Consider the following 13175-nt stretch of genomic DNA (forward strand, 5'->3'; position numbering starts at 1 on the left):
CCCCCTCAGCCATATCAGCCCCTCAGTAATGATCCCCTCAGCTGCGACACCCCCTCAGCTGCGACACCCCCTCAACCGTGACCTCCTTAGCCATGTCACCCCCTCAGCCATGATCCCCTCAGCCATGTCACCTCCTTAGCCATGTCATCCCCTCAGCCATGGCCCCCCTCAGCCATGTCACCCCCTCAGCCATGTCATCCCCTCAGCCATGTCACCCCCTCAGCCATGATCCCCTCAGCCATGATCCCCTCAGCCATGTCACCTCCTTAGCCATGTCATCCCCTCAGCCATGTCACCCCCTCAGCCATGTCACCTCCTTAGCCATGTCACCCCCTCAGCCATGATCCCCTCAGCCATGATCCCCTCAGCCATGTCACCTCCTTAGCCATGTCATCCCCTCAGCCATGGCCCCCCTCAGCCATGTCACCCCCTCAGCCATGTCATCCCCTCAGCCATGTCACCCCCTCAGCCATGTCACCCCCTCAGCCATGATCCCCTCAGCCATGTCACCTCCTTAGCCATGTCATCCCCTCAGCCATGTCACCCCCTCAGCCATGTCACCTCCTTAGCCATGTCATCCCCTCAGCCATGTCACTCCCTCAGCCATGTCACCTCCTTAGCCATGTCACCCCCTCAGCCATGATCCCCTCAGCCATGATCCCCTCAGCCATGATCCCCTCAGCCATGTCACCCCCTCAGCCATGATCCCCTCAGCCATGATCCCCTCAGCCATGTCACCTCCTTAGCCATGTCATCCCCTCAGCCATGGCCGCCCCTCAGCCATGACTCCCCCTCGTTGCTCTGGGCTGTAGTTCAAGGGGTCATATCTAGTTGACCAAAAAATGTCATGCTTAATGCTGGGAACTCTCCCTGGCAGCCTGCCCTGTGTGTGAGGCAACGCCAGCTCCATCTCGCCTCTTCCAGCACCTTGGAACCCCCTGGGAACGGCATTTTCCCAGCTGGATGAGAAATATCCACACACTCTCTTCCCAATAAATCCTGTCTTGCCAGGGAAAGTAATTTGAAAACATCCCTGCTGATAAATGAGGGGTATTTGAGGCCCTGTCTGTTTGTTATGTGTTTGTATGTGAGATAGTGCAGCGGGTTCCTGATTCATGGCTGGGCCTGAGAGCTGCTGCAAGATCATCATAAATAATCCACGGACCGGGTGAAGGCTGAGGCTCCATGTTTGCTTCCTGATTTAAAGTGCCAAGGTCACCTGGAAGGCAGCGATACACTTCCCTGTGCAATTTCCCTGTGTACTTCCTCCGGATTCGGAGGCCGCTTTGGTCAGGAAATAGGAAACCTGTAGATTATGTTAGATACAGCTTCAGTGTCTTGCCGGTCAAATGTGCGTGATATATTGTCATATATTATAATGTTTACCCATTTCTCTATAATTTTTCAAGAATCTCGGTGCAGAAGTGTGTTTCAAAACACTAAAGTTGGGTGTTTCTGAGATTTCAAGCAGAAAGTGCTTCAAAATACTGCAAATAATGGTCTTGTCTCCTCGGAAGCAGGCATTAAAGCTGTAGGTATATTCCTCACCCACACACCTCTCTGAGATACACAGTGCCCACACTGCAACTGAGCCCTCCCCAGCTTCTCACTTTGCCTGCAGCAAACAGGACAATCCCGATTTCCCTGAGACATTCTCAGTGCCTCCTTTCAGTTTTTAAATCACCAGCCACACCTCAGTCCTGCCTTCCCACTCTCTGCTTGCTTTGTGAATGAAGTTTCTTATCAGGGCCATTGTAATCAGAGGCAAAGCTGGGAGGGAGCAGGAGGTGAAGACAAGAGACAGGAACCATGATCAAATAGCTGGGATGTTCCTTAATTAAGTAAATCTCGGGATTACGCAAGCTGCTGTTCCAGTTTTCTCAGGAAAGGAGATGTCTTTATGAATCACCATCAGTTTTCATTATCAGCCACCGACTGAGACGTCAGAGAGCAAGAGTAGCATCTTCCCCACAGCACAGTTAGCAGATGAGTGTTCCCAGTTCTCTTCATGTAGACAGGGGAACACGGTTGGGATTTTGGGAAGCATGTCTAAGCCAGGACCTCAGGCAGCATCTCCTCTGGGCCAGTTGCGTTCTGATGACCCAAACTCACTCCTGGAAAAAAAAAGGGTTTTTTCCTGTGCTCCTTGCTTAGTAATCAACATGAAATTATTTTACATCATTAAAACACCATTCTGGTGGTTTAACAACTGTAAACTGGTTCTGGACAACTGTATTTCCTGTGATGATGGAAAAGACTTCTATGACATGCAAATACTTTAATTTCAAATTGCTAGAAACTTTGCAATCCTTCCCAATGAAACTCATGCTAAATCTTAATTGATTTCTGAAGAAGAACACATTCTTGGAAGGGACTAGTGGGATTGAGTTGGAAAGCCTTCTTGCTTTTCATGCCAGTGGCGTGTTCCTCCTAAGCCAGGTGGTTTGTAGGTGTCCCTGACTCTGGTGTGGCTCTTCTGCTGGTCCCTGTCCCCACATGTCTCATCTAAAGGTCCAATGGCTAAAGGAAAGGCTGCATTTGTTAATTCTGGATATTGCGAAGCCTTGATGTCATAACATCAAACTCTGCTTCTGACAAAGCTGTGTTGTGAAAACCACGTGAGAGGGGAAAATATTAGATGTGGTGAGAACAAAATACGGGGCTTGGATTGCTGCACTAAAAATGGAGAAAATGCAGAAAAAATAAGCTAGTCCTAGAAGTAAGAACAAGACCTTTTTCTCTTCACATAAAGACAAATCATTCTACAATATGTCTTTAAATCCAGCATCACAGAGTGTTCCTGTGTGGCCAGACTAGCACAGGTCAGTGCAGTGCAGCACCTGAGCCAGGGACACCACCAGCCAAGGATCTGGGCCCTGCTTTGGTTTTAAAGAGAAAAATTGTTTCTATGAGTGAACAAAACACTTTGTGAAACCCAATACAATTTAGTGAATTGTCATTTATTGTGTATATATTTAAATTATATATAGATATGTATTGCAACTGAAGGTTCCTTTTGTTCTCTGTAATTCTCACACCGGTCTACTCATCCATAGCTTTTCCTTGCTGCATTTTGGAGAGGTTTTCCATAATTTATTCTGGTTGCAGAAGTCTTTGTGTAGAACACATTTTGTCTGTGCCTTGGCTCTCAGAGTCCTTAGCAATGACATTTTAATGTTGTTTGGGCTGTGTTGGGATTGATGGTCCACATTGGACTCTTTCCTGTAAACTCTGGCACCTCGTTTGCCATCTGGCTGGCTGATAAGAGCTACTCTGAGCAGGGCACTTCATCTCCTTTCCTTTCCCTGTGGCAAAGCAATGATGATCTTGGATAAATCCTTTACTTAGGAGCAAAGATTGTAGGAAATTTATAAGCACTATGGAGGAGTATTAAAAGACCCAGGTTTAATAGCCATGGCCTTACATTTTGAAGGCAGGTTCTCTATCAAGTCTCTGTTCATCTTTCTTGAACAATGTAAACATCTTTCCTTTCTTCCTTCCCATTCTTCCACCAGTCACCTTCCTTGATTTGTGCTGGACAGAAAGCCAGAGCCTGTCTGCCACAACAGGGTTATAAATTATGCCTTGTCTCATTTCCATTAAGCAAATAGAAGTCTCTCTAATTAATTCCATTGGATTAAGTCCACAGAAAATGTACAGAGGATTCCGAGAGAGCTGCTAGTTAATGTCTTAAAAAAACCCTTCTTCTGAATACCTGTCCTTGAAGGATCAGTCCTGCCATCTCAAAGACAACAGCTTTTGGGATGAAGCCTCGTGTGAGCTCCCAGCTGCAGGTATATCTTGCACAGAGAAGATTGCGACAATTTTTGAAAAATTACAGCTTTTATAACTCTTTCAAGACAATTCTCCCCAGGCAACTGTCAGCAGATCCATCCTGGGCATGGAGATCCTACTTTCTTTATGTTACAAGTTATTTTCCCTTGGCCTGGGACAGTGTTTAACCCAGATGTAACATCAGTTCACGAGTGTGGATGTGTTCAAAGCAGTACCTGTCCTGTCACCATTCTTGGAGCAGACAAATCAAAAGCTGATATTCAGATCTGATCCCCAGCAAATGGAGTGGCACATTCGTGGCTGCCCCATCCCTGGAAGTGTCCAAGGCCAGGTTGGAGCAACCTGCTCCAATGGAAGGTGTCCCTGGCCAGGGGGGTGGCAGGGGGTGGAACGAGATGGGCTTTAAAGTCCCTTCCAACCCAAACCAGTCTGGGATTCTTTGGTTTTAAGGAGACCAGACTAAAGTCTGATCCTTTGGAGTACACATGTTCAAGAGTTTCTGATCAGGCATGAGCTGTTAAAAAATCTCTAGTTTATGGCTTTCCTGTAGAACTTGAAATGTGGTTATTGTTTATTTAGGACCAGGAGCCTAGTTAAAATTAAATGCTTTCCAGCTGTATTAAGTTGTGGTTGCTGGGCAGTGGTATTTGCAAATATGTTCTACTTGTACATTATAAAAATGCTGATTCTTTCCATACACCTGTAGGTATTTCGTGCTTCCATAAGGACAATAGTTTCTTTGGCTGAAACATCCTGTCCAGAGGGTTACAATAAAACACTTTGCACTTGAATTGTTTGCCTTCCTGACCCCTCAGCTTTCTGCCAGCTTCTGACTGTGCCTGCAAGTAAGAGCTTTGTACTATTTGTCCTTGAGGTTGCACTTATATGTTTGCTGCCTGTACTGCAGCCTGGGAGCTCCATATTTGCTCCTCCTTCTTTTTATTTTTCTCCATCTGAAGCTACCTCGTTACTAATGAAAAATCAAAATGTGAAGAAAAATGAGTTAGAAATTTTAAATTATGAGTGTTTCTTCAAATATTAAGAATGATAACACTGTGAAATCTCTTTTACAAGCAAAGCTCTTTTTTCAGCTTTTACAGAAGAGCCCAGTGTCCCTCAATTTTATTTTTTTAATTAATGCTAACATAAAGCTATGAGAACAAAATCTATTTAGGAGTTGGACTGCGCATTTGTAATCTCTGCACAAGCAGAAGGGTAGATTTCTAAAGCTACTTTAACTCTGCTTATATGTTTCAGCCACAATAATGCTATGACTAACTTAATTAGGAAAAAAAAAAAAAGAAGAAAAATGTAGAAAAACCTTTGTGTCCTGTGAAAGGAAAGCTATTGCTGCTGTGAGAATTGCTATTCCTGCTGTCAGGAAGGCAGGAGGTTAATGAGAACCCCTCCTTGAGGGTTGCTTTTCTCAGTTTTCTCATGTGCACAGGAACAAGCCAAAGGTGAGCTACACTGTTTCTTGATGAAGAGCAATGAATTAATTTTAAACTCCATCATTTATTCCATAGAACACAGAAATCTAGTGTAATCGTGTCCTCACTCTGTATTGACAGTGTCTGAAAAATAACTTTCTGAGACATGGATTCTCTTTGATTCCATCAGTGTCATGTCATAGGACAGAGCAGCACGGGGAAAAGTGTAAGGAGCAATTTGGAGCAAGAGACACTTTTCCTGCATCACCAGTGTCTCCCCTCCAGAATCTGAATTACCCCAAGGCCTTGAGAGGGGACAAAAAGGCTGGAGAGATTTAAAATTCCAGCACTCTGCCCATGGGGACAAACTAGATGCACCAAGAGTCTGTAACATACACTCGGTGTCACGTCCCTGTGCCCTCCTGAGCACTGCACATTCCACTGGAAGGTCATGCCTGTCCCTCCTTGGCCCCATCCCTCTAGCACAGAGAGTGAGAGCAGCTACAGGCTCGTGTTACCCAGGAGCATTAATTGTGCTGGGTGGAATGCCCAGCTAAGTCCTTTGAATGAATATATGTGTATGTGTATCCCACAGTGCCATCCTTACAGGCTGGGCATTAACCTACCAGCACAGCCAGGAGAGGCAGTGGAACCACAAACTCAATTTTTATTAAAATGAAACACTCTATTTTGACCCTGGTGTTAAGGACTCAGTTATTGTCATATATAAGATGGAGAGTTTGGAACATGCTGTCTGTGGTGCCAAGCTAATTGCTGTGTGTGTTTTGTTCCAGCTCCAAAGCTCTGCAGCCATCCCTACCAGCAACAGCAAGTTCCTGCTCCTGTCAGTTAAAAGCCTGTTTACCTTTGAACTCAGTGGGAACAAGAACCGGGCCCTTGTGCAACTGTGGGAAATAATTGACTGCAGTAACATTTCCATCAGCCCTGTGAGTTGATTTGAACCAGATTACTCAGGTAATTGCAGCAGGGTTTACTTACAGTTTTACATCCTTAATTACCACCCAAGTCTTCAGCATTAGGAATGATATGTATTTAGGGACAAGAGTAAAAGGCACTAGTGGTTTTCTACAAGCTGTCGCAGACCCAAAAACTCTCATGGCCACTCCAAAAAACAGAGTGTGTATTCAGCTTTTGTGAATTCTAGGAGATACTAGAGCAAACAAAGCAGATGTTCCTTTTATATCAGTCCTGAGGCCTGAAGTTTAAAAAAAAGTCGAGAATGTTGTCTTGCTTTCCCCCAGAACTGATAATCTATCTTCATCTCTTAATTTTTGCCTCCTGTTCATTTATGGTCTGTCTTCTGAATGTCCTTTCTTCACTAATTTTCGTTGCCTGCTTTTATGACTTTTGGCAAACCCCAAGGTGATAAATTACTGACTCTTCATTAGAGAGAACAATCCCCAGTGGCTCTACCTTGTGGTACTTTTATGGGGTGCCTTATCTTTTCCTTTCACTTCTAAATGAACACATCTGATGTGTTTGATGGGAAAGGGGAAGTGGCATTACCATTTATAAAGTCCAGTTTGAAATCTGTAAGTGAAAGCTGGGTCCCTTTTGGTTTTGTAGTCACTCCCTTTTTATGAGTGAATTTATTTGGAATTCTACCATACTTACTTTTCTTCAAGTTTTCCCTACTGTAATCTCTGATCCCATCACAAAAATGAATGACTGTAGTGTCACAGCAGCTCAGAGAGATTTACAGACCTCATTTTGCAGCTTTAGAAGCTGAGGCTCAAAAAGGCCAAGTCATTGGTTTGAGTCACAAAGGAAGAATGGAGCAAAACTGTGAGTTAAATTTGGAACACCCAGGTCCTGTATACACACTTTCACCCTAAAGCCATTGTTCTGGTGTGATGCAAAGAGCAATGTGACTCATGCACATACATGCACCTTATGAATATGAATGACCCAGGATGATTTTGGGGAGGAAATATCCAGAAAGATGAATTATCATTTGGATAAGATAAAATACTTGAGGTTTTTTAAGTCATCATTGAAGGCTGATGGCCAAAATAACTGGCTGGCTGCAGGTATTGCTGTAGTATCTTCCCATCCTTCCTAGCTATCTCCCTGAAAAATTAAATCCTGGCACTAGGAACTGCATATTTGGGGAAAGAATGGGTAATGGCATGGTCATAGTGAAAAGTTTGGTGGAGGAGATAGAACAAGGAACAGTCTCAAACTTTCCAGGACTTCCCAATTTCAGAATTAAAACCTCCAAACCCAACCCAACCACACAGGCCGAATGAAGGAGATATCATTTGACACCTTGACATCATTCCTGTCAGCAGTAACCCTCCCTTACCCTTCTCCACTCAATCCATCTTTAGCCACAAACTAACTCTCTTGACAAACTTGACTTTGCCAGTCCTGACTCCTCCTTACCTTGGGGCTTGCTTAGCTCGTTATTATCCATGGCCATTTTTCCAGTCTCCATTCAAATTCCCAGGCCCACCTCTGGTTCCTCTGCCTGAAAACCCACCTCTGCCCACCACACCTCTTGACACTGACTCCTTGGGAACTCTCTCTGCCTGCTCCAGGCTGCTCCCTCCCTCCCTCCCAGCTGAGGCCAGGGAGCAGCTGGTGGAGCTGGATGTCATTCCTCCCCTGGCAGAGGCTGCAACACTTGCTCTCCTGTCTCAGACCACCGGCACTGTACGTGCAGCTGCTGCTGTGTCCGGAGAACAGGAGTGGGAAACCTATTCCTAGACATGGGAAACACATGTCCTAAGTCTGTGGGTTGAAGCAATATCTTGGATCATTCACCTGCCGCCTCCTCTTTGTGCTGAGGGGCTGAGCAGATTCCAGGGACTAGGATGGCACTGCAGTGTGCCTTTGGCTGGGTGTTGTGCTTCGCTCTCAGGGCATTGGGGTTTGGTGGTGGACACATGATTGAAATGGCTGAAATACAGAAAATGAGCTAATGGGGAAGAGGCACAAGCTGCAGCTGGACTAACATTCCCTTCAGGAGAAGGGGAAGGGATGACAACAGCTGTCACAAGAAGGGATCCCTTTCTTGCTGCTGTACAAGCAAAGCAGAGATGATCTACAACAGTTTATTGCACAGCCTGTTGGATTACTTGGGATGACTATTCTACAGTCACCTGGAATTCCATTCATAACAAACAAAGGAGGAGTTTTTTCAGGATGATGCTGATCTCCTATGAAAACAGAAATATGACAGACATTATATGTACATCCAGTGCCACCCCCTGCCATGAGCAGGGACACCTTCCACTAGCCCAGGGTACTCCAAGCCCTGTCCAGCCTGGCCTTGGATGAATCTGATGGGTGCATGACAAACTGTTATTCCCTAAATCCGTCAGTAATAGAGGACATAGGTTGAAACAGATAAAAGGTAAATTTGAAACTTTAATTGAAGAAGGTACTTCTTTGAATGACATGTAATGAACTTCTGGAATTTGCATCCTGAGGAGGTGATGGAGGCTGATTTGGAATGAGATTACACAGGTACATGAATAGCTACTACAGGGAATAGTCAGAGATGTATCCTCTAATATCCCTAACTCAGGGCAGTAGGAGGGACCACAGGAATTGGCTCACGGGCTCTCCTGAAACACCATTTTCTGTTCCCAGTTGTCCATGGGATGGACCATTGGCCTGAGGGCCTATAAATAGGCCTGGGGTTGCTAAATATGTATCTTAGATACTTGGATTTGCTTTAGTTTTGTGTACTACAGTGCCCAATAATCTGTGAGCAGAATACAGTGTCCATAAACAGCAGATAAAACACTCAGGGGTATTGGGAAACTAACTACAGCCAGGCACAAAAATAACCACTTTGAATACATACTGAGGAAGAGTTTACTCCTTCATGGTCCAGCATTTTTGGTATCAAACAGAACTTGTGCCTAAAAGAGACAACCAGCATCGCTGCTCCTGTTTCCTGAGTCCTGTGGAGATGTGGATATAAGCAGTTTTGTACTTGCAGAGGTCTCTGGAGGCTGAATTCCAGGGGAATGGTACTGGAATGTAGTCCTTTTTATCTCTCCAGAAGCTGCCCACAGGGTGGGTGCAGCCTGAATTTTGGGATTTTTTAATGGCCCAACATACTCCTGGTGTTGTCAAACACTCCCAGTACAGCAGTGATTAGCTTTGAACCTGTTCTGATCTACGAGTGACCCAATCTACTGCCAGCACATCACTCATCACAGCAAGTGAGAGATGTGGGGGGACAAAGAACCCCCATTTAAAGACACGAGAGGAGCCAGTTTGTGTAATTTTTTTTAATTTGGGCTCAGATTCCTTTCTGGGTCAGTACATTTGCTGCATATTGATTTTCCTGGAGTTACATAAGGCCTAAACCAGCCCTTTGTCACCAAAAGCAGTGCAGCTGTTTCCAGGACCATGAGTCATGCATGTGACTTCTCTTTTTAACTTCCCACTGGCTGTTTAAAAATACACTTTAAATCAGTTCTGCTTTTCAACACCAAAGAGAAATGGCAGTAACTTTTCCCAAGAACTGGAGATTTGGGCCAAACATTAAGTTTGTGCTGAGAAGTTGTGATAAACTCAGATATTGACATGATGTTACAGAATATGGGAGATATATATCTGATTACATCTAAAATTCAGGTTGGAGGTACTGGAATTGTATTATTTAAGATACAGTGAAACAAATTAATGTTAGCAGCAGTGGGGAAAATTGAGAATTTCCGGCTACACTGGCACTTCTTTGGGAATGTGTTCATTTACAGTTAATTAAACATTAAAGCCTATGAAAGTGGGTCTGCTGAAAAAAATAATAAATGCAGGTACAGGGTGAGAGTGAAATTCTCGTCGAAGTATCTTGTGTAATCCCATCTGGATTAGCAAAACAACCACTGCTGATTAAGACCAGCTTTTCCTTGGCCTCTTCCTGTGGTGTTTCAGAGCTGTAACAACCTGGTCTTCATGTACTTGTTTTTGAACCTTGTTTTGTTTTGCTCCAACTTTTGTGCCAGGGATCTAACCTCACTGGGATGTGCCTCCAAAGGGAACTCTTTGTGCTCTTCTGGAGTAACATCATGGCATTCCTGGCCTGGGTCCCTGCCATGATCCCAAGATGGAGCAGTCTATGCTCCCAGCATCTCCCAGGTGCTCCCAGACTGTGGGAGCAGTGGCTTTACAGCACTTTAGATTGGATTTGCTGAAGTCACACCACTAATTATACAATATTCACATAGCATATTATATTTGTCTGATAAATATGTGAAATCTATATATTTGCACTCATCACCTCTAAGGCTTTTGATCTGCTTTGTGAGCTGAGAGGACAGCATGTATCCTCCTGGCTGCTGTGTCCCAGGTCAAAAACTCAGGGAAGGGTTGCTGAGTGACATCTCCAACGTTTGTACAGTTCCATTCACCTCACACACTCGCATAAATTTCAACAAATGAGTTATTTTTAGTAAAAAGAATGACAGAGGCATGATGATGCAAGAAAGGCTGAGACATGACTTGACAGTTCTTTTGTACATTGTGAACCTCTCTGGTTTTGCAGGAAACTCAAAAGCCCGATGCGAGGTTTTTATGATGGATTTTTCCAAGGCAAAAAATCCATGGACTGGCTTCATACCACCAGCACAGTTTAGGTAAATGAATGCATTTAAGAGGACAGATACTAAATTTTACATCAATTTGTACTGACACACCCAGAAATACATACAAGAACACAAATAGAATTTATTTATATATATGTATGTGTGTGTGTCAAAATTCTATCCCAGCCCAAACCAAGACACTCTGTGAGTTGTACAGAGACATGTGTCAGCTCTTAGGTGGGAGGTATATCCAAGTCACCTTCCTTGGGATAACCCTGTAAGCAACCACATGCACAAGTCAGGGCAGGATCAGGCCCTGGCTCTGCCTTTTATAAAGCAAAGCTGCTGCTTAGCAACTATTTTCTGCCTGGATGAAAGCAGGAACCTTGACAATCATAAACAAATATGTAGGTCCAGGCAGAGGCCAAGTTAAATAAAATGTCCTTTACCCCAACTCTGTCTGCTCCTTTTAATTCATGGTAAAAATTTCCATGAAAAACAAGAGGGAGTGTAGGACGCAGACCTTTAAAGGAGAGGGTTAAAAGAGAAATAAATATGATGCACAGGAAGTTTTCAGCCACTGTAGGAAATAAATAAGACCTCCAGAAGAGATAAAAATAATTTAATTCAGTCTTTTGAAGGCAAAATTTAAAGTGGATTTAAAATTTTCCTTTTTTCCCTCCATAAGTAATAATTACAAATATGTGTTATTTCTTCCATAAAACTTAATGTGAAATGAAGAGGCCAAGGAGTCACTTTGGATATCTTTATTTACAGGTATTTTTGGTCATGTCAGCCAGACATTCTCATGCATTAATGAGAATTAGTGCCCAAGGATGAGCTCCAAAAAGAGAGCCCCTACCAGCAGCCTACAGAGCTCTTGCATTTGCTCACTGACATCATGTGCTGCCTGGAAAATTGCTAAAAGCCCAATTTCCAGAGGTCTTTGTATCCCTAGGGATGCAGCTGGCACCCAGACACTGCATTTTCAAAGGAAAATCTAATGCAAAGAAAATGAGGTTCCTAAATCTCCGGGTAACTGGATGCTTAATCTATTAAGGTCCTTTTGAAAATCCCATTAGGCATCTAACTCACTTCCCAGCCCGGCTGTAGGGTAAATCCCTAGGGACTGATCTCTCCACAGGCATCTCCCTGTATTTTTTGAGTGCAATACACATAATCATGGCCCAATATCCATGTAAAGTAGCATAAAATCTCCCCAAAGGATGAACAAGACAGGCAACCCCACTGTTTTCATCTCCTGATCTAGAAATTTTAGGGCAGACAGACTGACCTTCATGCCTTTTCCAACAAAAAAGGCTTCTGGGTAACATGGGAAAAATACAGAGCCCTGCTTGTATTTTCAAAAGCACCTGAACCTTTTGCTTTTCTTGGAGGCTTAAATACTTCCAAACACCTGGTGCTAAGGATTTAATGGTAAAGAAATCAACTTTGGATGCTGAAATTGTGGCATTGCTTTGAAAATCCAGTCAATAGAATCCCAGAATGGTTTGGGTTGGAAGGGATACTAAATTTATCCAGGGGCAGGGGCACGGGACAGGGACACCTTCCACTAGCCCAGGTTGCTCCAAGCCCCGTCCAACCTGGCCTTGGACACTTCCAGGGATCCAGGGGCAGCCACAGCTTCTCTGGGCAGCCTGTGCCAGGGCCTCCCCACCCTCACAGGGAGGAATATGGAATGGATCAAATTGCTCTACAAATCCAGTAATAAAAAATACAAGGGAAATTGTCTTTTGAAAATTGCTGAATCTTTAGGAGCACAGCAAGAATTTTCCTGTAAAGCAGAAGGGAACAGAAAACATTTGAAGTCCTTAATATAATGATAATGCTTTTAAATTTACACTAAGAACAAATGACACACTCATATGTTCAAGGCTTTTTTACTGTAGAATTTCCACGTTTTGGCCCCCAGGGCTGCTTTTGTACAAACCCATTTTGACACACTCACTAATCTTTGGAGGGCTTTGAGCAAGGAAATTATATGTAAGCCAGAGGCATGCCTGCATAATGCCATCATAAACAAAGTTAAGCAAGACAAAAATATTTTCCGTTTATCTTCCTATATCAGGTGTTGTAAAAACCTCAATGAATTGGTGCTGTTATTTTTAAGCAGGTTAAGCTGGTTTGTCACTAAGTATTGGGTGGGTTTTGATTAAAGACAGAGCAGTGCTGTCAACTCTGTTTAGGAGACATGGAACACTGTCAGACTTCGTGATGGTTCTCTTGATACCACTGCTCTTAAAAGACAAACCTCTAAAAAGTACCTTTTAAAAATAAGTCTGGTTAAAAAGAAGTATCTGTTTTCTGGGAAGCATCTCTTGGGTGGGAAATCACAGGGTTGTGTGACAGCCAAGGAGGGTTCCTG

General features: G+C 43.8%; 2 long non-coding RNA genes across 2 annotated transcripts; one reads left to right on the forward strand and one right to left on the reverse strand.

Annotated features, from left to right (window-relative positions):
• Positions 1-1875: 1875 nt before the first annotated feature.
• Positions 1876-7956, reverse strand: LOC127474247 (uncharacterized). Its single transcript, XR_007905771.1, has 2 exons — positions 7632-7956; positions 1876-2114 (listed from the first exon to the last, which is right to left on the reverse strand). It is a non-coding gene; the product is annotated as an uncharacterized LOC127474247 (long non-coding RNA).
• LOC127474298 (uncharacterized) lies at positions 4173-11227 on the forward strand. The gene is made up of 3 exons (XR_007905795.1): positions 4173-4640; positions 6020-6200; positions 10750-11227. It is a non-coding gene; the product is annotated as an uncharacterized LOC127474298 (long non-coding RNA).
• The last annotated feature ends 1948 nt before the right edge of the window (positions 11228-13175 follow it).

This window comes from Manacus candei, unplaced genomic scaffold, assembly GCF_025592945.1.
Source record: "Manacus candei isolate 608988 ecotype Guabito, Panama unplaced genomic scaffold, ASM2559294v1 h1tg000005l, whole genome shotgun sequence".
NCBI lineage: Eukaryota > Metazoa > Chordata > Aves > Passeriformes > Pipridae > Manacus > Manacus candei.